Source organism: Leucopleurus acutus (assembly GCF_964270905.1).
Source record: "Leucopleurus acutus genome assembly, chromosome: 8".
Taxonomy (NCBI): domain Eukaryota; kingdom Metazoa; phylum Chordata; class Mammalia; order Artiodactyla; family Delphinidae; genus Leucopleurus; species Leucopleurus acutus.
Window position 1 is genome coordinate 10,594,527 of NC_139151.1, and position 25,187 is coordinate 10,619,713.

The window sequence follows — 25,187 nt, forward strand, 5'->3', positions numbered from 1 at the left end:
GGTTCTCATTAGTTATCTATTTTATACATATTAATGTACATATTGCACAGGATTATAGTATTATAAGTAGGAAGTAAATGGAATGAAAATAAGTGATCCTATGGGCTATAGGATGGTAGCATGTGAGGTGAGTCTTAAGAGTTGGGATGGAGGTAGGGAGTAGTATAAGGAGGCTGGGGAAATGAGCCAGGCCTGGACGAGAAGAGAAATTGTCTTAGCTCTAGAGCTATTAAGGACAGCTGGGCAGTCCTAGGCCCATGGCTGTGGATGAAGAAAACTTAGGTGTAATTCAGAAAAGGATTGATACCAGGAAAGTCTTCTCTTTCCTGGACACAGAAATGTGAAATTCCAGGTGGCCAGGTAAGAATATTGAGAAAAAGGAAGCTTCACTATGATTCTAGGAGATCTGAGTGATACTTCCTGAGAATAACTAGAGTTATAGGAATTAGAATCCCATTCACCAGGGGAGAGGGTTGGCAAGCATGGAAGGAGTCCCTGTCAGGTGGGCAGGGTTTAGGGCCAACATTCTAATCTTGAAGAGAGTATGGAGAATTATGCAGGGTAACAGATAGACTTTAGAAAGGGGAGTAAGGTCCAAAGCAAGAGCCCAATTTGGGGACCTGAATCAAATTGCGGAATCCAAAGGGCTATTCCTCAGAGGTGTCCTAGCATCCGAACTCAGCCTGATACTCATTTCTGTGTAGCAATATGACTCAATGCCAAGCCACACCAGATGGTAAAGCTGAGGTGCTGACATTTTTTCTTCCCTGAGCAGGCACTAGGGCTTGTATATCTGTGGGCAATGCCCTGTGTGTGTGGTGTCAGAGAGGAGAACAGCAGGGGAAGGGAGACAAGGCAAACTTCTTTCTCTTCTGGCTATGTCTGACTGTGTGCTCCAAGGGGCTCCTGCTACAGGACAGCAACGCCTGGTTAGGATACATTATTTGAGACATTATCAGCCTCACAAGAGCAAAGAGATAAGAAGCAAGCAGGAAAGAGAGAGAGGTCAAGGCTGACCTATCAGAGGGTGAACACTGGTTGCAGTAGTGGTGCCACGAGACTGAGCTTTGGGCCAGACTTGAGGGGCAGAATGGAAGTCTGGGACCCCACCATACACTGAAGCCCTCAAAGGAGAGCAAGGAGCGTACAAGGGGTGGGGCAAGGTCACCAACATGGTCCCAAATTGGCTGCACCCCCTCATTACTGGCAAAAACAAAAGCAAATCTTCTCGCAAGAAAACTTCTCCAATCCCCAATTTAAGCCCTCAGATGTTCCATCTATTATAACAAACAATGAGCTCACAAAGATCACTAGATATAGAATGCAAGCCACTGTTACTGAGAGCTGGTGGAAATAACATACAATGAATTTAAAACCTTATGGATTACAGATATGAGATCTGTCAATTATAGAGCATAGAACAGCTATGCAAACACAAGGATGATCAAACCCACAAGAGACTTTTGAGAGTAAAAAAATGTATTTGGGGGAAAAAATGAAACCATAAGAAATTAACATTGTAATTGTTGATATAGAAATATTAATGAGTTAATTAGCAGATTAGACACAGCTAAAGACAGAATTAATGATTTGACAGTTATACCTGGACAAATTACCCAGAATGCAATGCAGAGAAGGGGATGAAAACTATGAAACAGACATTAAGAGACTTGGGAAGTGTAATTACACATCTACTCAGAGTACCAGAAAGAGAGAGTAGATGAAGTGGAGAAGAGAATTACTTAAAGTGATATTGGCTACAAATTTTCACAACTTGTAAAAAATATGGATTTACAGATTCAAGAAGAGCAGCCTATGCCTAGTAAGTCAACAGTTAAAAATCCAGGCAGAACATCAAAGACAAAGACAAGATCTTAAAATCATCCAGAGAGTGAGTGGAGCTGGGGAATTCGTGTGGAAGTCAGAGTGGAGACAGGTACGAGTGGGCTGAGAGGTGAAATCCAGCAAAAGAAACACAGCTGCCAAAGTTATTAAGTCCATTGGCAAGTTCAGCCTAGCCTTAGAATTGAGCAGAAATGGTCAGTGTGAATACTGGCCACAGGGCTGTCACCTTTGTGTGGTTCTGTAAAGTTCAGGACATTGTAGTAGGCAAAAGGACTAATTTTCTTATCTCTTGGGAACAGAAGCCAATCATCCTTGACTGCTACATAATGTACCAGTAATCCCTGGAAAGAAAAATTTATAGAATGTCAATGTCACGCTTTGCATCCTTTTCCAGCCAATTGCCAGAGTTGCCTCACATCTTCATCAACAACAGAGAGAGCTATAGGTCAAGCATGGGCTTCCATCCATCACTATGGAGAGCCTCAAGTGAATGCTGGCTCATCTTGATGTCAGAAAACCAACCATGCAGAGACAGCTGGTCCCAGACGGGTGAACAATGAATTATCCAACATGTCCTTGACACATTTGACCACTGGGATGAAGTTTTCAGAGCAGGAGAAAACCAAATAGTGGCACAGCAGAAAGCAGAGGAGGTCAGATTCGTGATAGAAAAGACTAAGAAACAAACAAGGCAGTGCCAACAAAACTCAATTAACAATCCAGTTAAGAAGAAAAAAGGGAATTTTATTCAGGCCAAACTGAGGATTATAACCTAGGAGACAGACTCTCAGAAAGCTCTGAGAACTGTTCTGCCTGTTAGAAGTTAAAGGCACAGCCATACACATTTTTGAGACAAAGGATCGCACATCAAAATGACATAATGACATTTTACATAAAGTTCACCAAAGGTGCATAGTCCAGGTAAGCACATGCAAAGCGAGCAGCAAGTCGCCGTGACTCCCTATAGAGCTGGGAAAAAACACTAATCGTTTAAGCAGGTACATTGCTAGCATCAGAAGAAAACAAAAAAGTTGATCTTTGCAGTCAAGAAGACATTCCCATCTTTGAGGAGGTCTGGCTAATGTGGGTCATGCAGACGAAGACTACATATTACAGAGGGAGGGAGGAGGCCCAAATAGACACAGAAAGAAAGAAGTTTATGCTTTCATTTTCTTGTCCTGCCTTAAAATATAAATTTTTATTTCACCAGCAGCTATCATATCTGCCAAGGACGACTTCAAAGCAGCTGAACTGGGCAACAGTCTGAGCTGCATAGGCTGGAAGTTCAGAGGACATTGTGTACCTGCTTTCTTGCTTTTGAAACATTAGCTGCCTGCCTACCTCAGTGAGGTCTGTTCTAATCACAGCTCCTCCAGGTGACCAGGCCACAGCTCCATGCTTAACATAGCCTTCCTGTATCATATAATAGATGTAAGTTTAACTGCTTCAGAAGCTGCTAAACTATTTTCTAAAGTGGTGAGAGTTCTAGCTCCTTCACATCTTCATCAACCCTTGGTATGGTAAGTCTTTTACATTTCAGCCATTCTTAAAGGTGTGTAGTGATCTCTCATTGTGGTTTTGATTCAATTTCCCTAATGACTAGTAATTTGGCACATTTTTTCATGTGTGTATTTGTCAGATATATATCTTCTTTGATGTGGTGTCTGTTCAGATCTTTAGCTCATTTTTAAATTGGGTTGTTTGCTTCTTTATTATTGAGTTTTAAGATACTACTTATTGACTGAATTTTGTCTCCCTCCAAATTCATATGTTGAAGCACTAACCTCTACTTGACTGTATTTGAAGACAGGAGTTTTAGAGGTTAATTAAGGTTAAATGAGGTCATAAGGTTGGAGTCCTAAGAATTAGTGGCCTTACAAGAAGAGAATGCATGTGCATGCCATTTGAGGACATAGCAAGCAGGTTGCCGTCTGCAAGCCGGAAATAGAGTCCTCACCAGGACTCAACCCTGCTGTCATTCTGATCTCAGATTTCCAGCCTCCAGAACTGTGAGAAAATAAATTTCTGTTGGTTAAGCCACCCCATCTATGGGATTTTGTTATGGAAGCCCAAGCAGACTAAGACAGATAACATATATCTGATTTACAAGGATATATAGACATAGATATATACATACACACATGTATATAACATATGTATATTTTCTTGGTATAAACCCTTTATGAGATATATGCATTGCAAATACTTTCTCCCAGTCTGGGGCTTTTCTTTCCATTTTTAAAACTGTTTTTAAAAGAGCAGATGTTTTTAATTTTGATAGAGTTCAATTTATTAATTCTTTCCTTTTTGGATCATGCTTTGCATGTCAAATATAAGAAATCATTGCCTAACTCAGGGTCACAAAGATTTTCTCCTGTGTTTTCCCTTAGAAGTTTTATAGGTTTATGTTTTACATTTAGGTCTATGATTCATTTTGGGTTAATATTTGTGTATGCTGCAAAGTATGAATCAAAGTCTGCTGGGACTTTGATTGGGATTTCATTGAATATATACATCACTTGGGGAGAATCAACATTTTAGCAACAGTGTGTATTCTGACCCTTGAACACACTATGTCTCTCTGTTTACTTAGGTATTTATGTTCTCTCACTGATGTTCTCATTGTGCAGGTCTTATACATCTTTTGCCAGATTTAGCCTTCTGTATTTCATTTTTTGAATGTTAATTGTAAATGATTTTTTAAATTATTTCAGTTGCCAATTATTCATTACTAGTAAACATAAATACAATTTTAAAAATATTAATCTTGTATCCCGCAAACTTGCTTAGTTCACTTACTAGTTCTAACAGCTTTTTTCGGTAAATTCCAACAGATTTTCTACCTAGACAATCATGTCATCTGTGAATAAAGACAGTTTTATTTCTTCCTTTCCAACCTAGATGCTTCTTTTTTCTCTGTGCTTCAAGAAACTTTTGATCACACTTAGTATAACTCATAATTGTACAGATGCAACTAAAGCCCAGAGAGGTGATATTTCAAGTCTCCTTGTACGGCATCTAAAAGACAAAACTGAGATTCTAACAAAAGCGACAGAATCTGCCAAAAGTAACACTTCTAGGCTGATATGTACTGTCATAATAATAGTACGTGACAAGCAATCTCAAAACCTCAGTAGCATACAGCAATACGCATTTATGTAGCTCGTGAATCTGCGGGGTTTACCTGATCTAGGTTAAGCGTCTGCTACAGGTTGGCTAGGTCACTCTATCCTGTCTGGGCTCACTCTCAGGCATGGCGTTGGCTGGCTGGTGGCTGATCTAGGGCACAGTTGGAATGACTGGGGTGAATAAACTGTTCGACATGTCTCTCACCCTGTATCAAGTTAGCCAGGTATAATCTTCTCATGGTAATGACAGAAGGCAAGAGTAATAAACGGAAATACACAAACCTTTTTCAAGACTGTAAACATTTTGCTAACATCCCATTGATCAAAAGCCATGGCCAAACCCACAGAGTGGGAGGACCCTATGAAGTTACAAGACAAAGGACATGGGTATAGGGAGGCATGAAGAATAGGAGTCATTAATGGTTAGAACCAAGGGGTTAGTACAGATGATAGCAAGGAAATACCATAAATCTTGGCTCTGAAGCAATTACATTTGCATTTTACCTTCTTTGGTAGAGTGACTACTAACATTTACCATTAATTCTTTCCCAAATTGCTGTGGTGAGATCTGAGGAGTTCATAAGGATAGAGAGTCAAAGGTGGGTTCTGAGTGGACAGTTGGATATGTACAGTTTTCAAGAAATCTTCAAAGGCAGAGGAGACCAGGCAATACCGAGGGATTCATTAAATAAGTGGATTCCAGTGTCCAGAATATCATATGTTAATTGGAACATTTTTTGTTGCAAGTGACAGAACTCCAAGTGAAACTGGTTCAAGCCGAAAGGAACTTTATTGCTCCCATAACTGAGAAAATTTAGGAATATATCAAGTTTCAGCTACAGCAGGATCCGAAACCTCAAATAACGACATTGTGACAGTTTCTGTCCATCTCTGGACTTGGAATTTCTCTGCCTTCTCTCTCAGGCAAGCTCTCCCCACAGATGGCTGCCAGCAGCTCTAAGCTTACATCCTCCGTTTTAATAATTCTGTGGGAAAAGAGCTTCATTTTCCTAATAATTCCAATAAAGCTCTAAAATTAATTTCATTGTTCTAATTTCTATTACCTTCCCAATGCTGAATCTGATCTTAACCAAGGGAATGGAAAATGCTTATTGGCCAGCCCTGCCCTGCCTTGGACTTGAACTTTAGAGAACCCCGCACATCACAAACACACATAACACAGCACATATTTATTTATGAACACTGTGCCACTCAGGAATTGGTTCTCAGCATGGCACAGCACAACCCATAAACCTAAACCAAACCTAAACTCCTGTGACCCAAGTTAGGCCCAAGGGAGATATTCTCACATGTCTTGACCTGTGTCCTCAAAACAAAGGAAAAACTGCATCAAGACGTTATGTTTTGTGGGCTCTGCTGCCCCCGACATTGGAGATACATACTATTGTACTTCGGAGTAAGCAGAGGATTACAGGGGCAGAATTATTTAAGGTAAGAGAATAAGCACTTAGGTAATTTTATATTTTTAATATTTTATGAATGTGCTATGTTCTTCCTCCCAGATAGCATGAATGCTATAGATCTTTGCATAATGAAATATCGTTTCCCAGTACTTCTAATTGCCACGTTCTTATTTCTCTTCATGTTTCATTTTACGGCTCCACAGATAACAAATTAGCTTCATAATCACAAGCTGGTGTCTGAGCAATTTTACAATATTAAATTATTCATACTACTCAAACATTTATCTATACATAGATATAGTTATAAATGCAGCATGTATGAAGTGTGATACTGATTCTTCTTTTTTTTATTGAAGTATAGCTGATTTACAATGTTGTATTAATTTTGGCTGTACAGCAAAGTGAGTCACTGATACATATATATACATTCTTTTTCGTATTGTTTTGCATTATGGTTTATCACAGGATATTGAATATGGTTCCCTGTGCTATACAGTAGGACCTTGTTTGACACTGAGTTGGGTTTTTTTTTGGCCGCACAGCTTGTGGGATCCTAGTTCCCTGACCAGGGATTGAACCCCTGTCCCCTAATTAGAGTTGACAATTTGCCAATAGGAGTAATTCTATCAAATGCTGCTGTTCTCTGATTCCAGAAGAAGGATTAATGGGGACAGGGAGGAAGATCTTAGACCCGTGGATGAATAAGCAAGATATCTCATGAAATTCCTTGTCAGTGATGTGTTTGATCAGAAGCTCAATGGCCACGTCCAGGGTTCTGCAGAAGGGATTCGTGCGTTGGAAGGGAGGCTGGATGAGGTTAGCTTAGTCAAAAACAGGTTTGTTGGAACCTGTTACATCTCAGGTTCTGCACAAGGTCCCAAGGTTTGGACAGTTTTATGATTCGAATAACCAGCTGAAAATGCTGGGAACACACAGACCAGTTCCCACTCTTGCAAATGTACACAGTTCAGAAACATCTTAGCAGGTAATCCAACTCTGCTCTTAAGAAAGCTCTGGGTCTATTTATATATCAGAGACACACAAACTCAGAAGCTATCTCTGTAGGAGGTGGTCTAGGAAGTTACCGGAGGCCAGTCTATGGCCTTGACAGTTCAACTTCAGAAGGAAGAATTAAGCAATCTTTGTAACATAGATCCCCCAGATATAATTTTATTTCATCTAATCAGTCCTGCAAAGGCAAAAGGTGAAATTCTAACAAATTATATTAAAATGCAATATAGGCCACTCTGAGAAGTAAATTTCAAAACCGATGTTTCTCTGATTTCCTCTTTGAACCTGAAAGTTAAAAGGTCTGTAGAGGGAAAAGGACACATCCTCTTTGATCAAAGTTATCAAATCAATTTATTCTGTTTCTAAAGGAATTAATGGAAAGAGAGGAGACACCAGTGTTTCATCTCACAGTAAAGGGAAAGAACAGGGTTTCTTTTTCATTCCTCACAGGATCTCTGGAGCCGGACTTAGGCAAATGGTAATGACCTGCATAGTCTGTAGGATTAGAATACTTTGCTTCCCTCCTTTCTTGCCATGCTCTCCTTTCTAGAGCATCATACCTTTGTCTTCAATCAGTCTCGGTCTAAACCTGTAGAAGAACATCACTCTCAGAGACCATTATGATACACTTGACTCCCCCAAGCCAGTCAAAAGGCAGCTGTCATCTAATTAAAGATGTTTAAAACTGGAAGGGACCTTTGCTATCATCTTGAAAATGTCTTCGGTGCCTCAGCAAGTTAAATAAATGGCTCCCAATTCCACAAACTTGGTAACAAAAAAAAAAGTCTATAACCCAGATACCTCAACTTTCATTTAAATGTTCTTTCAACTGCACCACTCAGTATGATGGTAATAACGGAGGATTGGAGAAGCTTTCTAGGTAATCCATACATAAAATCCACTCTGGACTCCATTGTCTCTCTTTTTTTTAAAAATTAATTTATTTAATTTATTTATTTTTTGGCTGCAGTGGGTCTTCACTGCTGCACGCAGGCTTTTCTCTAGTGGAGGCAAGCGGGGGCTACTCTTCGTTGCAGTGTGCTGGTTTCTCATTGTAGTGGCTTCTCATCTTGCGGAGCATGGGCTCAGCAGTTGTGGCTCAAGGGCTCTAGAGCGCAGGCTCAGTAGTTGTGGCGCACGGGCTTAGTTGCTCCGCGGCACATGGGATGTTCCCGGACCAGGGCTCAGACATTGGCAGGCGTATTCTTAAGCAGTGCACCACCAGGGAAGTCCCTCCATTGTCTCTTGAACTTTGGCTTGTTGCCCAAATCGTCCGCGAGTTCTTTGGGGAAAACTTGGTTTTGTGTTCTGACACTTCTTGGTTGTTGATCATGGGCTGATCTCTTATCCTTTCAAACCTCAGTTTAATCATTTGTAAATTAGGGATAATCACAAAAGCACCTTGTAGGATCATTTTAAGCATTTGATGAGATAATTATATAAAGCACTTCACAAATTGAAAAGAGGTACGTATACGTCAGGTGTTATTGCCATTGCTGCTTGGCACATGTTTCTCCAAGATATTTCCTGGATCAATTTTCCACAATCCATAATCTCTGCTCGTTCCTCTCATTCATTCAGTTTTACTGGGTATCTATTGTGTATCAAGCTCCATTCTACATGATGAGCTTAAAAAAGGAATAAGATAAAATGCAGCCCGTCAGGAATTCCACTAACTAGCAGCAGGTGTATAAAGAATTACAATATAGGATGAGTATATGGGTACAAAGTGCTATGGAAGCACAAAGGGTGAACTTACTGATGCTGGGGTCCTTAGGAAGGCTGGATCGTATAAGTAACATTTGGATAGTTTTAAATCAAAAGTAGAAGTTCTCTAGACAGGGCATTCCAGGCAATTGTGATGACTTTCAGGTTTACACAAAAGGCAAGTAGTCTAGAAGTGGCTGATACGTAAGGTATAACAACAACAACAGTAACTACAACTATCTTTTAGAATGACTTCTAAGCTCCAAACTTTTTAGCAACATGTATAAACTGCACTACTCCCTTCAAGGGAGGTAGCATTAACTCATGATTACAAGTCAGGCATCTCAGGCTCAGAGAGGTTAAGCAACTTGCCTAAGATCACACAGCTGGTAAATACGGAAGTCAGATAGTGAACTTCAATCCTTCTGACTCTCAAATTTGTGCTTTTACTTAATTATCACCCTGCTTCTCATGAACTGGGGGATATTGGGAGAGGCCTGGAAATGTAGGCAAGGGACAGAGTTTGCAGACCTTGGAATACCAAAGCCAAGGAGCTTGGATTTTATTCCACAGAGAGTGGGAGTCACTGAGGGATTTTTGAGCAGCTGTTTTAGAAAAACCAGTCTGGGGGCAGAGTGTATATTAGATGGAACAAGGAAGAGACCAGAAACAGGAAGATCAGTTAAGAAATTGTTAACAAAAATCCAGGCAAGTGAAAATAAAGACCGCTTAAACTGGATATTTATTTGCTCACTCACATGTGTGTGGGCACAGATTATTGTTTTATTAAATAAGGATGTTTGTTATCTCACATAACAGAAAGCCCACAGGTAGGGCAGGCCACAGGACAGGTTGATCAGTGGTCCATCAAAAGCCTTGGCCTCTTTCCATCTCTCTGCTCCATCTCTAGTTATTCAAATATGGGATCCCCTTGTAGAACAAGATTGCTAGCAGTGGCAGTTAGAGAGCTACATGCCCCCTGGTGCCCACCCTACCAGACAGAGGACTCTCTCCTCACAGACAGGAATCCAGTCTTTCCTTCAGTCTGATTGGGTCAACTTGGGTAACATGAATGAATAACTCCTGCCAGTGGAGATGCGTTAATTGGCCTGGATGGATCAGGGCGCTCCTCTGGACCCGGATAGGGTAAATCTCACCGTGAGTTGTGTGGTAGAGGTCGGTACCGGAACCAAATAACCGCTTTGTTAGGAAAGGGGGAGTGGAGAGCGAATGCCAAATGGGCAAGTAATGGCATCCACTACTGTCACCAAGCTTTGGGCGCGGATGCTTGAAGGGAATGAGTTTCAGTATATCTCTTTCCTAAAACTGATCTGCCTGTGGATGTTTCCATGGTCAAGGCCTCAAGCTAGCTTCTTTCCAACTCCCCTTTCATAATCACCCTTCTCCTACTTTACAAAAGAAAGGCATACCTCTCACCTATTCCAAATATTACCATGGTGCATTGACTCAGGAAAAAAATTTTCTTGGGTGCCAAAAAAAGGAATATTTAAAATATTGCAGTTGGTATTGAGAAAGTGAATGGTTATAATGACTGGGTAACAAATACTTTTGCAAGTCAGGTGGTTTCTAGTTTTTTGAAATTTGAAGGAATATATAACTTAGTTGCCATCTGATAGATCACTAAATATACTTTTTTTTAAGATAGGTCATAATGCTATTTTTGATATAGGATTATAAAAAGTAAAATAGGAATAGAGTTAGTGCTGAACCATGTTTTATTCTAATAATACGTTATATTCAACCACAGATACATGAACTGATTGGGAAAAACAATAAAAGTCCCATCTATCTTGTTAAGCGATGTATTTCCAATAATATGCATATTTATATTTAGTAATCAAAAAATCAACATATTTATGTTTCTGTTGATTGTATGTTAGTAACAATTCTCATATTAATCCTTTTCTAACACACAGATATTTTTGGCATCAAAATAAACTTTTTTTCAACTTCAATTTATATTTTTGTTTCAGAGAAGTAAGAAGAGTGATAAATAAATGATTTCCAAGCATTAAAGTGGGGAAAGTTAAATGGAAATAATAAATTCACGGAGAAAATATGTAAAACTTTTAACCATTAAAAAAGAGTTTGTTCATGTATTTTCGAATGAGTGATTCTGAGTATCAAGTCGGGAATTGGTCCCATTGGATACATTTTTTTAATGCTTTAATAATTTTATTGTTAAATGCTAATACTTATACTATGTTGAAAACTATCTCTTGAAATACATCAACTTATAACAAAAAATTTTAGATGTCAACTTAAAACATGTGAAGGGGGTATATAGTTTTTCCAAATTATTTTAGGAGACATGAATCAGAAGTGTTGATCACCATTCGCTTAAAGGAGAAAACCAAGCTGGGTCACATCACACCAGACTTGCTGTAGCGCTGGGCAGACTACTCATATAGTTCCATTTTTGTGCTGATTTTGAGGTTCCTATAAAACATCTAAGTCAAAATGATTCCAATTTTAGGCAATTGGAATTCAGCAGACGAGTCTGGACTAGAGATATATTGTTTGGGGGTCATACAAATACAGAGACTGTCAAATCAAAGACATTTTTGCCATCATCAAGAGAGAGCATGACAATGGGGAAAAGCAGCAGAATCGTATTTTGGGAAATAACAATGGCAAAGGAAAGGGAAGAGGGATCAGAGAAGCAGGAAGCGAGTCAGGAGAACAAAAAACCAAAAGGAAAGTTTTAGGAAGGCAGTTGTGAGCAATAGTGCTAAGAGGCCAACTAAGAGACAAACTATGAAGTATCCATTGGGTCTGGCAATTAGACAGTTAGGACCTCACCTTAGTGAGGTCAATTTCGGTGGAGTAGTAGGACAGAAGCCTGACGACACTGGCTGGAGGGCGGGGGCAAGCGAGATAAAGATGAATTTGAGGTTCTGAGTATGAGTAAAAGAAACCAGAAAGTCAGCAAAGGAGCCAAGTGATTGTTCTCCCGGTGGGAGGTGAAGACAAGAGTGCAGCTTCCCCACAGTTGAACTTATTAAACATGACTAGTTTGGTTTTAGAAATTAGGGGGTTGAGAAAATCCAGGTTGAAAGGAACCATGAGAATTGAAGGTCTAAAATAAGAAAACGTTAGTGCTCCGTGTGTGAACAAAGGAATCCATCGTCTTGGGCAACTACTGTATATGAAGTATGCATTAGGGTGTGAAGGAACAAGAGAGAAATAAGACATCCTTTGCTTCAGTGTTGGCTGATGATGTACGTAGTACATAGATGTACGTGGAATGAGATCTGAGCTGGATAAAGAACAGAGGATCGTGGTAGAACCCTGGAGTTCAGTCCCGGCAATGTACTAGAGAAGGGGAGCGATCAGGGAAGTAGCAAAATCAGAAGACTGAAGCCACTCAGAAGCAAAACAAACACGAAGTTTCAAGAAGGTGGTGGAATAGAATGCTGCAGAGGGTTAAAGAACAAGTGGATGGTGGAAAACGTGGGGGATATTGGGCATGTGCTGCCCACTCAGAGAGGTTTCTTGATGACTTTTCTGTCCCAAAGACTCCTTTTGCTACATTTGTGTTACGGTTGGTATGTGAATGGCAGTTTGGAGATATTGCCCGTTTGGTAAATTAGGCACCCAAGAATTTAATATCTTTGAAAATGATAAATGCTTTGCAAGTCATAATCATGTTACAGTTATGGACTCAGTAATAGTGTGAATTTTCCCCTAATAATAGTATCTATGTCACCACTTAAGGCAAAGAGGATACTTTCCAGCTCAGATAACACTTTCTAATCATGGTTTAAGCAAGTCTCCTTTCTGTATGTGCACCTTTTTAAATGGTCCAATTCAGCTTTTGCCTTTCCTCTGAAGAGCTAATCAAATACGTGCTGAAACCACTTAGAACCACATTATAAATTTCCTTTCTTCCTTACTTTTCTCTCCTTGGCTATAAAAATTTGGTACCTGTCCAAAATCAAAACATAAAGAACCAAACACACTTCATCAGCAAGAAGAAGGGCTCTGTTTTCATTTTGTTTCATTTCATAAAAACATTAGCCCTACACTCAGAGCATCTACCATGTAGGGTGAGCCTGGAACCCCCCAGAACAAGGGCTTGTTTTTACGAAAAGGGAAGGATCAGAAGTTGATGTGATCCTTCCTGCTACAGATACTTGAGGACTTGAACTTGAGTCGAGAAGCACAGACTCTCATGCTTGAAGGACTTCAAATTTTAGCTAGTCAACTACCTGTCCAATATTTGTATCCCTTCCACAACATTTCTGCAAAGTGATGGGGAATTCACTAGCTCCTGAGAACAGCTCTGACTTAGCAGGTTCTGTTACCGAGTAAGGGCTCGCTGTCTGACACACAGTTAAGCCAATACTATGGCACTGGCTGCTGAGAAAAGAAGGAGCTTTATTGAGAGGTTGACCGGCAAAGAGACAGAAGGCAAGGCTCTCAAATTTGTCTCCTTGATCCAGGGCTCTGGGCGAAAATTAAGGGATAAGGGGTATTTCAAACTTGGAAGCTGATTGGCTAGTCTTGAATTAGTCCATATAAGCTACTCCTGCTGCTGGAAGCCAGATTTTCCTTATTGAAGGACTTCTTGCTTCGTAAAGGGCTCTGGTGGCAACATTTCTATTCTTTGAGTTTGGTAAACTGAAGATTCTTGATTCTGGGGTCTTGCTGGAGACACGGGTTCCCATCTTGCACATGCACAGTGCTATCTCTGTAAAATAACTACAGGTTTGATTAGTCAAGCTCTTTAAGGAGGCAAAATCAGTTTAAGCTGACCAGTTTCATCTCCTTACAAGGAGGCAAAATGTGTCTCCCTATAGTCTTACTGGTCCCATAGTTGTACCAATTCAGGCCATTCAGGGTAAGTGCAGTCCCTCCAAACCCTTCAAATATTTGAAGGTAGTTTTGTTCTTGAAGCCCTTAAGTCTTCTCTTTTCCTTCAACTTCTACACCTGAGCTTGCCTTTAAGCTCTCCACTGCCTTAGCTGCTGTCTCTCAATGCACTCAGTTTTTTGTCCTCCTAAAGTATCACCCCAGTACGGAATGAGATCCCGACTCCTGGGCCGTCCTGAGAAGGGCAAGGAGAAGGGGTGTGGTCATCTCTCACATTCGAAGTTCAACAACTCTGGCTTAACCACTGTGCCACCAGGGAAGTCCCCAAATTCCCTCTATCTTGTAAGACCCAATTCAACTACTACCTCTCCTAAGGAGCCCTCCTATGTCATTCCAACCTGTAATTATCTCCCACTTTCCTGAATGTTTTCATCCATCAGAAGCTGATAGAGCAGAATCCACCTACAATCCAAGGGAACAAAACATCTCAGTCATTCGTCTTGTATTATTTACAATAAACTGTATGTATACGTATTACACTCCCAGGAAAACATAAACCACCTTTTAAAATTCACTTTGTTTTGTTTACTGGATGTTATGGACTGAATGTTTCTGTCCCCCCAAATTCATATGTTGAAATCCTAACCCCTAATGTGATGGTATTAGGGGCAACTAAGTCATGAGGGTTTAGTGCTCTTATAAAAGAGACCCCAGAGAGCTCTCTACCCCTCTTTCTACCATGTGAGGATGCAATGAGAAGAAGGCAGTCTGCAACTCGGTCCTCTCAAGAACCGAACTGTGCTGGCATGTTGATCCTCGACTTCCACGCTCCAGAACTATGAGAAATAAGCGTTTGTTGTTTCAGCCCCCCAGTCTATGGTACTTTGTTATAGCAGCCCAAGCTGACTAAACCACTGGAGTATTGCCGGCACCTGGAGAATGTACCAGGCACTCAAAAAATATTTGTCAGATGAATGAATGAAAAGTTGAAAAGTGCTTAAGAAATGTTTGTTGATTGGCTGATTGACCTGGATTGGACAGATGACTAACCAGAGCAGAGATTAAATAGCAGAGAAGGACAGGATATCATTCTTAAAAATCAAACAGTCCTCCACATCCTTGGGTCTGATCCAGATTTGCGGAAGGAGAAGGAACAGGTGGGCTGTCAGCAAAGTCTCCAAGTTCTCAGGGGAGTAAGATTATGTAGGGAGCTCTGACTCATCTCAGGAAATCAGCAGCAGCGCTTCAATACTTCCTAAAAACAGCAGCCCCCAGAGGAAGCTTGGAAGCAGTTCTGGATCCTCTCTTGTCTTTCCCCCTTTGACAGGAGGGAGCGCAGGTTGCAGCATGACTGCTCAGCCTCCCAGGTGCTGTGGTTATTCAGTATTCCGGATACGGCGGGGGCATCCTGCCGTATCAGTCACCCACATATTCCCATTTCTTCTGAGCCCAGGAAACTAGTAGAGGCAGGAAAAATGGAGGCAGAAAGCATGGAAATCAAAGAGTGACAAACTCTGATGTCTTAATTAAATGTATTCTCTCCACCCACCTCTCCCCTCCCCAGTCTTACTCCTCCTATTTATTTTTTTAATGTTTTTTATTTTTATTGTATTTTAAATGTATTTATTTCATCTTATTTAATTTTGGCTGCGTTGGGTCTTCCTTGCTGTGCGTGGGTTTCTCTAGTTGCTGCCAGCTGGGGCTACTCTTCGTTGCGGTGCGCGGGCTTCTCAGTGCGGTGGTTTCTCTTGTTGTGGAGCACGGGCTTTAGGCACGCGGGCTTCAGTAGTTGTGGAGCACAGGCTTCAGTAGTTGTGGTGCACGGGCTTTGTTGCTCCGCGGCATGTGGGATCTTCCCCGACCAGGGCTCGAACCCATGTCCCCTGCATTGGCAGGCGGATTCTTAACCACTGCACCGCCAGGGAAGCCCACTCCTCCTATTTGGCTTGTGGCTCCACCATATCTTCTCAGCCCCAAATGCTACCTTCCATTCCTTCCTCATTCTCATTTTCGATATCCCGGTGGCCAAAAAATGCTGTCAATTCTACTCTGAAATGTCGCTCACATCTGACCTCCCCTTTGCAGGCTTACAGCTTCTACCCTTTAGCAAGTTCTTATCCTCTCTCACCCAAATTATTGCAATAGCTTCCTGTTGTTCTGCCTGCCTCAAATCTCTCCCCCTTCTCCAGAGCATCCTTCACGCTGCCACCAGTAAAATCACACAGGATCTGAGCATGTCGTTCTGTGTTTGAAACAGTCAATGGTTCCTTACTGCCTACAGAATAAAATCTAAAACTCTTGATCTAGCCAAGTCTTCCTTATCAAACCATAACTCACCTTTTCTCTGCCCGTCCTCATAGCATTTCTATTCTGCCCCATTCCTGAACTTTCTCCACCTTAAGCTTTCTACAGCCCAAATTTTAGTTATCTTTCAAAAACGAATTCAGGCTTTACCTTCCCTGGAAATCCTCCATTTTAATGAGTGAAAACCTAGGAAGGTTCAGAAATCACTCTATATGGAGCAGTAGGCAAAATTCAAAAGCATCTTGGAGGCAAAAGATGGATTTGAGGAGTAAAGGATAGTTCAATCACTGTGTGATCGTGGTCAAGTGTCAAAAGCCAGACCTGGGGATGTCGAGAAAGTCCAGAGGACAAACCAAGTTAATTGCTAGTCGGGAGATCTAAGAGCTAGGACCTAGGGCTTCCCTGGTGGCGCAGTGGTTGAGAGTCCGCCTGCCGATGCAGGGGACGCGGGTTCGTGCCCCGGTGCGGGAAGATCCCACATGCCGCGGAGCGGCTGGGCCCGTGAGCCGTGGCCGCTGAGCCTGCGCGTCCGGAGCCTGTGCTCCGCGGCGGGAGAGGCCACAACAGTGAGAGGCCCGCATACCGCAGAAAAAAAAAACAAAAAAAACACACACACACACAAAAAAAGAGCTAGGACCTAGTATTTGTCGAAGGCCAACAAGATGTATGTTCTACGTTAAGCACATGTGCGTATATTATCTTGATTAATCCTTCCAACAACCCTGTGAGCTAAGTGTTATTGTCACTATTTTATTAGATGAGGAAATTCAGGCTCAGAGAGCTCTCCTAGGTTCAATGTCACATAATGAGCGATTAGCATAACTAGAATAGTAACTTGTATCTGTTCGACTCTCAACTTAGTGCTCTCCCCACCTACCATGCACCCACAGGAAAGTGTAGCAAATCGCAGAGTCAGAATACCAAGCAGATACAGGGTCGGAAAGCAGCAAAGGACGACAGGATCACAGGTTGACTTCCCAACACGGCATGAGAGTAGGGCTTGCTCCCAGCAGACAGCATCATGATGAGTTCCTTTTAAGGGGCTGTCTTAAGGACAATTTTTGGAACTTGATATCTTCCCTAATTCCCACATCTCCCACCCACCCTCCACCCAAATTAGCGTCATGCCTTCCTCTGAGCTCCCATATTCCTGGTTTTGACACATAATATGCCTTACGTATAAGGCATAATAGTAATAGACACCCCAAAACTTAGTGTCTTAAAACAAGAGCAACCATTTTTTTTGACTCAGGACCCTGTAATTTATGCAGGTCAGCAGGGACAACTTGTCTCTGCTACCATAGTGTTGCCTGGGCAGCTTGACTGGGACTAGAGGATCTACAACAGTTTTGCTCACGTCTCACGGCCGAGCTGGGGCAACTGGAATGGAATGGCTTGGGGCTGGCAGGGTCTCTCTCAAGCAGAGTGACTGGACTTCTTTACATGGAGGCTGGCTTTAAAGAGGAAAAACAAAAACAAAAACAGAAGCTCCAAGACCTCTTAAGTCTTATACCCAGAAAGTCATACAGTGTCACTTCTGCCAGAATGTATTGGTCAAAGCAAGTGATGAAAGCAGCCCAGAATTCAGGGGAGGGGGAAAAAGTCCATCTCCCGATGGGAGGGGCATCAAAGTCACATTCCAAAGAACAGGAAGGACCGGAGGGATTTTTCTGGTCATCTTTAGGGATGATTTACCACAGTGAGTTTTACGTCCATCTGTTTTCTCCAATCGATTATCTTCCTAAGGTCAAATCCTTGTTTGTATTAATTTTACGTTTCTCACAGTGCCTAGCATAGTAATAGCTAATGCATAGAAAATACACTAACTGGAAATGAAATTTCTGTTCCCCCAATAAGAATTTTATTTTAGTTTTGTCCCTTGCATTCTAAACATTATAGGTCATAAAATGTCAGAGCTGGTAGGAAATTGAATGATCTAGTCCCATACCCCTCATCCATAAATGTGGAGAAATTGGGGCCAGATGGGTGAAGCAACTTGACCAAGGACTCATAGCTGGAGTTGGACCCTAACACTCCCTCACCTCACAATTATGCCACGTTTCCTACCACATGTGCACTGAGCCAAAATTCCAATATGAAGAAAGGGTGACGGAGAGGGAGTAAAGCAGAGGGGTCGTGGAGTCAAATTCTCAGAACGAACCTTGAATCAGAGGACACCAGTCAGCAGAGAGTGGGCAGGCTTGACCTCACAGGCTGAATATGTTTTGTTTGGTTCACATAGCGTTGTTTTTTTTTTTTAATTTGAAGAAGTTGCAGACCTCAAAAAAAAAAGTTCATATCAAAATCCAGATTATCAGCTTCTCTTGAAAACAGCTGGGCCATCTAGCCACACTGGGCCTGCCTTCAAGCCTGACAACCATCGGCTGGAGCCATGCGCTGGGGTTTCCAGAGTCCTTGGTTTGGGGCAAGCTCAGCGTTCTTCCCTCATTTGTGTTAGCTGCTTGGCCAACATGTAGGTATGTGAGTGTGTGACTCCTGCCTTAAATGAAGGCATTGGAAAATTATACAGACATATTTTTTTCTTTTTTTGCGGTACACGGGCCTCTCACTGTTGTGGCCTCTCCCGTTGTGGAGCACAGACTCCGGGCGCGCAGGCTCAGCAGCCATGGCTCACGGGCCCAGCCGCTCCGCGGCATGTGGGATCTTCCCGGACCGGGGCATGAACCCGCGTCCCCTGCATCGGCAGGCGGACTCTCAACCACTGCGCCACCAGGGATGCCCCCAGGCATCTTTTTTTGTGGCAACTATCTGCCTGCATGTTCCATCTCCCTACAAAGTATAAGCCCCCTAAGACCACTTGCCATGTCTTAGAAAACTTTGAAACAAGTAATATTTGTTTAGCATTTTATACCTTCCAAAGAACATTTCTGTACATAATTCCATAGAATACTCAGTAACTTAGTGATGTAGGTCTTAGTGTAACTGAAAGTGGGGTCCGGCTGCTCGCTGCCCAAGAGCCATTAAAGAGGCAAGTTTGGTGGAAAGGAAAGTTTGCTTTATTTCAGAGGCCAGCAACCGGCGGGAGGGCAGACGCCTGTCCAAGGTCGACCTCCCCTGCCCCCCCATTGACAATCAGGGGGAAAGAGCTTTTATAGATGGAGGGAGGGGGCTACATGCAGAAACAGCACAGTCAGCTCCGACAGTCATCTTGAAATTGGTCATCGGTGGTCTGACCAGTGTCATCTTGGTTGTTTTAAGTACAATTAATCTTCATTTCCAGGGTCGGTTTATTCCCACTTCCTTGAGGCCAATTCTCAGAATTGTGGCTGCTTATGTCATGGCTACAGCCTGGTCATCATGTAGTTAACATCTTCCACCTGATGGAGGTTTCATTATCTATAAGACAGCTCACAGGATGTGGCTCAGAATCTTATCTATAGCCCTTGAGGAGGAACCAAAGGTCCTTGACTTTGCTTAATGACTAAAGTATTATTATTTGGTCTCTTTTGACTGTTTTCCTTTGTTTCTGCATTTTCTCCCTTCTCTGATTAAACTTATTCTTTGGCTAAAGGCTTTCTACAGACAAAAGGCAGGCTGAGGACATGGTGGGGGACCACAGAGTCCTGCTCCATTTCATTATTAATCTAATTATGAATCTAATTTACTTTTAAAAAATTTTTTCCTATCAGAGGAGAAAACAGAATCAGAAAGGCTATGATTTGCCAAAGATCAGCCAGCCATTGAATGTGGAGGTGGGTGTGGAGGGCTCCCGCTGTTTGGGGCTGCCGGTATCTGTTTTCCTTTCTTCTGGATGTAACAACTTAATTTTCCTTTGGGGAACTATTTCTTTTCCTCACAGCCCTTGAGTTTGGGTGAGGCTGACCCCATGGGAGTGCAACTAAGTCCTGTCCAATAAGAGTTCCGATTATCCCTAACCTCAGTGATTGGTTTAGATGTGAACATGTGACCCAAGCTGGGCCAATCAGAGCTAATCAGTACCAGTCCTAGGACTTTTGCTGGAACTCTTTTTTCTTTCATTACGTTGATTGCTCCCAGTTAAGACCAGTCTCCCCTTTCTTCAGAGTTCTGTGGGCAAGTGACGTGGGAGTCCTAGGAGCTCCCCAGCTCTGCAAAATACCACCGTACCCATGCCTTCCAGAACGCCGCTGACAGGAGTAAAATGGGCTCTGAACTCTGCCTGCTCCTAGAAGAACCTCTTGCTCCTCGCCTCCCTCCCTTTCAGTCCTCGCTGACCCACCACCACTCTCTGCCTTGAGACCACCAACACTTATCTCAACATACTCATTATCTGCTTATATCAGTCTCCCCAAAAGTGCAGGACACCCAGGTCATCCCATATTCCCAGGATGCTAATCCTCATACTGCTTTATAAGCAAGGAGGCACACACACCACCACCACCACCCACGCCCCCCCCACAGTCCCTTTCCCTGTGTTTTTAGTTTCCATACAATTTGCATTCTGAACATCCACAGTTACTTATTTTTTTTCTTCCCCAACTTTATAAAGATGTAATGGACTCATAACAATGTGTAAGTTTAAAGTGCACACAGTGTTTATTTGATACACACATATTGCAAAATGATTACCACCATAGCTTAGCTAACACCTGCATCACATCCCATAATTACCATTTCTTTTTCGTGATGAGACTAAGATTTACTCTTAGAGAAGTTACTTGTTTCTTTTATGTCTGTTTCTCCCCACTAGAATGCAAGCCTTATGAGGAAAGGGACCATTCCTGTTTGATACACTGCCATGTATTCCCAGTACTTAGAACAGTGTGTAGGCTAAGGGGGGTTTGGTAACACTGAATTAATGAATAAATATGCCCAGCCTGTTTTGATGGGGATAAGCCCACTTGAGAAAGAAAGCAGTAGAGAAGAAAGCAGATGCATGAGGAGGGAAGAAAAATATTCCTGCATTTTAAAAACCTTGTCTTAGTCAGCTTGGGCTGCTATAACAAAACACTATAGACTGGGTGGCCTAAACCACAGAAATCTCTTTTCTCACAGTTCTTGAGGCTGAAAGTCCAAGATCAAGTACCAGCATGGTTGAGCTCTGGTAAGGCTTTCCTCCTGGCTTGCAGATGGCCTCCTTCTCACTGTGTCCTCACAGGGCCTCTCCTCGATGTGTGTGTGTGTGTGTGTGTGTGTGTGTGTGTGTGTGTGTGTGTGTGTGGAGTGCTCTCTCTTCCTCTTCCTAGAAGCCGCCAATCCTATCAGATTAGATCTCCACCCTTATGAGCTTATTTAACCCTAAGTACCTCCTAACAGTCCCATTTCCAAATACAGTCACATTGGGTATTAGGGCTTCACTGTATGAGTTTTGGGAAGGACACAATTCAGTCCATAGCGCCCTGACCCCAGATGTGCCTTAAACTTTTCAGTGACGTGAAGCAATAATTGCTTCTGCTTATTTTCTGCCTTAAACCGGAAAACATCACAAGGAGGTTCACCATGGAGCTGGCTGGCAAAGGAGGGCTTTATTGGTCCTGGCATTGATGTACCTGCCCCAGACATGAGCACGGGCGAGCGGGAGGTGTCCTGGATTGCTGACACCTATGCTAGCACCATAGGGCACTATGATATTAATGCCCATGCCTGTGTTACCAGTAAGCCCATCAGACAGGGTGGAATCCACGGACGGATCTTTGCTGCTGGTCATTCCATGGGATTGAAAACTTCATCAATGAAGCTTCTTACATGAGTATTTTAGGAATGACACCAGGATTTGGAGATAAAACATTTGTTGTTCAGGGATTTGGTAATGTGGGCCTGCCCTCTATGAGATAGTTACATCATTTTGGTGCTAACTGTGTTGGTGTTGGTGAATCTGATGGGAGCATATGGAATCCAGATGGTATTGACCCAAAGGAACTGGAAGACTTCAAATTGCAACATGGAACAATCCTGGGCTTCCCCAAAGCAAAGATCTATGAAGGGAGCATCTTGGAGGCAGACTGTGACATATTGATCCTCGCTGCCAGTGAGAAGCAGCTGACCAAGTCCAATACACCCTGAGTCAAAGCCAAGATCATGGCTGAAGGTGCCAACGACCGACAACTCCAGATGCTGGTAAGATTTTCCTAGAGAGGAACGTCATGGTTATTCCAGATCTCTACTTGAATGCTGGAGGAGTGACAGTACCTTACTTTGAGTGGCTGAAGAATCTAAATCATGTCAGCTATGGCCGTTTGACCTTCAAATATGAATGGGATTCTAACTACCACTTGCTCATGTCTGTTCAAGAGAGTTTGGAAAGGAAATTTGGAAAGCATGGTGGAACTGTTCCCATTGTACCCACAGCAGAGTTCCAAGACAGGATATCGGGTGTCTCTGAGAAAGACGTCGTGCACTCTGGCTTAGCTTACACCGTGGAGCGCTCTGCCAGGCAAGTCATGCGCACAGCCGTGAGGTATAACCTAGGCTTGGACCCGAGAACAGCTGCCTATGTCAACGCCATCGAGAAAGTCTTCAAGGTTACAATGAAGCTGGTGTGACCTTCACATAGACCGGACGGGACTGCGGCTGACTGCTTCACTACCCTCCTCACCTCTTCATCTGCAGACCTATCACAAGTTTACATGTAACCACAGAAATCCCTCTCTCATGACTTTATAGATAACGGACACCATTTTCAACAAGTCAATCCAAATCAGCCCCTTAAGAAAAAAAGTTAAGGGATCATATATAAGCTAATAAGTGATAGTAGAAATTAGCTATGTCAGAGAGCCATTTGGGCATTTTGCCTTTAAATAAAGTCTTTTCCCTCTGCCTGTGCTGCCTTTGCTCCAAGGCTGTTTCCCAGCACAGTCAGCTGTAGCCCTGGGAAATCTCCTTTTGTCCAAGAGCAGTCAGTCCCTTGCCACTTCAGCTCGGGACAGATCTATCAGGTGCTTGGACACATTTAAGAAGCAGGTATATGGCATTTTCAGGAGGTAGCATGGTCCTCAAGTGAGTTATTGGTATTTCACGTCAGCAAAATAACTCAGTTTTACAGGTTACAAACAAAAAAACCTTTCTCTGTATGCTTTTTTTTTTTTTTTTTTTTTTTTTTTGCGGTACGCAGGCCTCTCACTGTTGTGGCCTCTCCCGTTGCGGAGCACAGGCTCCGGACTCGCAGGCTCAGCGGCCATGGCTCACAGGCCCAGCCGCTCCACGGCATGTGGGATCTTCCCGGACTGGGGCATGAACCCGTGTCCCCTGTATCGGCAGGCGGACTCTCAACCACTGCGCCACCAGGGAAGCCCTCTGTATGCATTTTATTCTTTTAGAATAAAATAAATACATGCTGCTGTAATAAAATTGCCTTTAATCACTTAACAAGCCTAAACTTGACTCAAGCAGTGAATGTCTGTAAACATAATAAATAAAAAAAGCTAGTATTTTTATAACATAAAGCACTCTCATTTATAACTTATCAATTGCATATTGTCATCCAGCAAAAATAAAAAGCCTGGTAGACCATTAAGTTATCTTCATACCTGCAAACGATGGAGGCTATTTTTGTTAAGACTGTCGGAATTTACTAACCACAATTATGACATATAGTCCAAAGAACACAGTAACCTCCTTATAATGTTAATTAATTGTCCTCTTTTGAAGATCTATTGTGTTGACTAATTGAACAATAATTCAAGTAGAGTGCCCCAGAAGAAAACCACTTGGGCTCCGTCTTTGGCGGCTCTGAGCATTGCCAGTGGCCCCGCCTAGCCCTGACTTTGTGTCGTCATTTAGAGCCCTCATCTTCTGCGCACGGCTTCATTCCCAGTGGGCTGGAAACAACCTGGGGTTGTGTTTTCTTTGGGAGTTGTTTGGCCAGGGCCTTTTGAACAGTAGTGTCCCAATGAGGTACTAGATATTATTTATATAAGAATGAGCTTCTTTTTTTTAACAATAATATCCTTTCAGAAATTTCTAACTACTTTGTAACTGCATGACTTAACCTGGTGACAAAAGCAGTTATTAAAAAGCCTATCTTGGGCTTCCCTGGTGGCACAGTGGTAGAGAGTCCGCCTGCGCATGTAGGGGATGCGGGTTCGTGCCCCGGTCCGGGAAGATCCCACATGCCGCGGAGCGGCTGGGCCTGTGAACCATGGCCGCTGAGCCTGCGCATCCACAGCCTGTGCTCCGCAACGGGAGAGGCCACAGAAATGAGAGGCCCTCGTACCGCAAAAAAAAAAAAAAAAAAAAAAGCCTACCTTTTACAGAAAGAAAAAACAAAAAAAGGAGGAAATTCTGGCATATGTTATGACATGGGTGAACCACGAGGACATCATGCTACTGAAATAAGCCGGTTGCAAAATGACAAATATTGTATGATTCCCCTTATATGAGGTTCCTAGGGTAATAAAATTCATAGAGACAGAAAGTAGAATGGTGATTGGGAGAGGCTGAGGGAAGGGGGAAATGCACAGCTATTGTTTAATGGGTACAGAGTTTCAGTTCCGGGAAAATGACAAGGTTCTGAAGATGGTTATACAGCAGTGTGGATGTACTTAATGCCACTGAACTTAAGAAAAAGTTAAATGGTAAACTTTTTTTTTTAACAGGAAAGTTTATTTTAAATTTGACAATCACACATTTGAAAATGGTAAACTTCACGTTATGCGTATTTTACCATAATAACAAAAAGAAACCTAACCAGTACATAGATCTCAAACCCAAATCGTTAGACTCCAAACCGTGTCTCCTTCCATCACTTGTGCTCTCCAGCTCAAATGCCCTGCACATCATTTGTGCTTAATAAAAATCAGGTAAACAAGTGAATTAATACATAAATGAATGAATGCATTAATGTTTATTTTTAGTTAACCTGCGGGCTTTTCATCTCCTGGCAAAAAGCAAACGTTTTAATTTGTAGTCCTTAACAGTCTGGAAAGTATCATGAAAGTTCAACCCAGTGTCTTACTTCAGGAAGCCTAGAGGCATGTCCCTACCACATACCTGA

At 42.3% G+C, this 25,187-nt stretch overlaps 1 pseudogene across 1 annotated transcript; it reads left to right on the forward strand.

Moving 5' to 3' along the window:
• The first annotated feature begins 21,664 nt into the window (after positions 1-21,664).
• On the forward strand, positions 21,665-22,748 carry LOC309965808 (glutamate dehydrogenase 1, mitochondrial-like; annotated as a pseudogene). The gene has a single exon. The product of its transcript is annotated as a glutamate dehydrogenase 1, mitochondrial-like (transcript).
• The last annotated feature ends 2,439 nt before the right edge of the window (positions 22,749-25,187 follow it).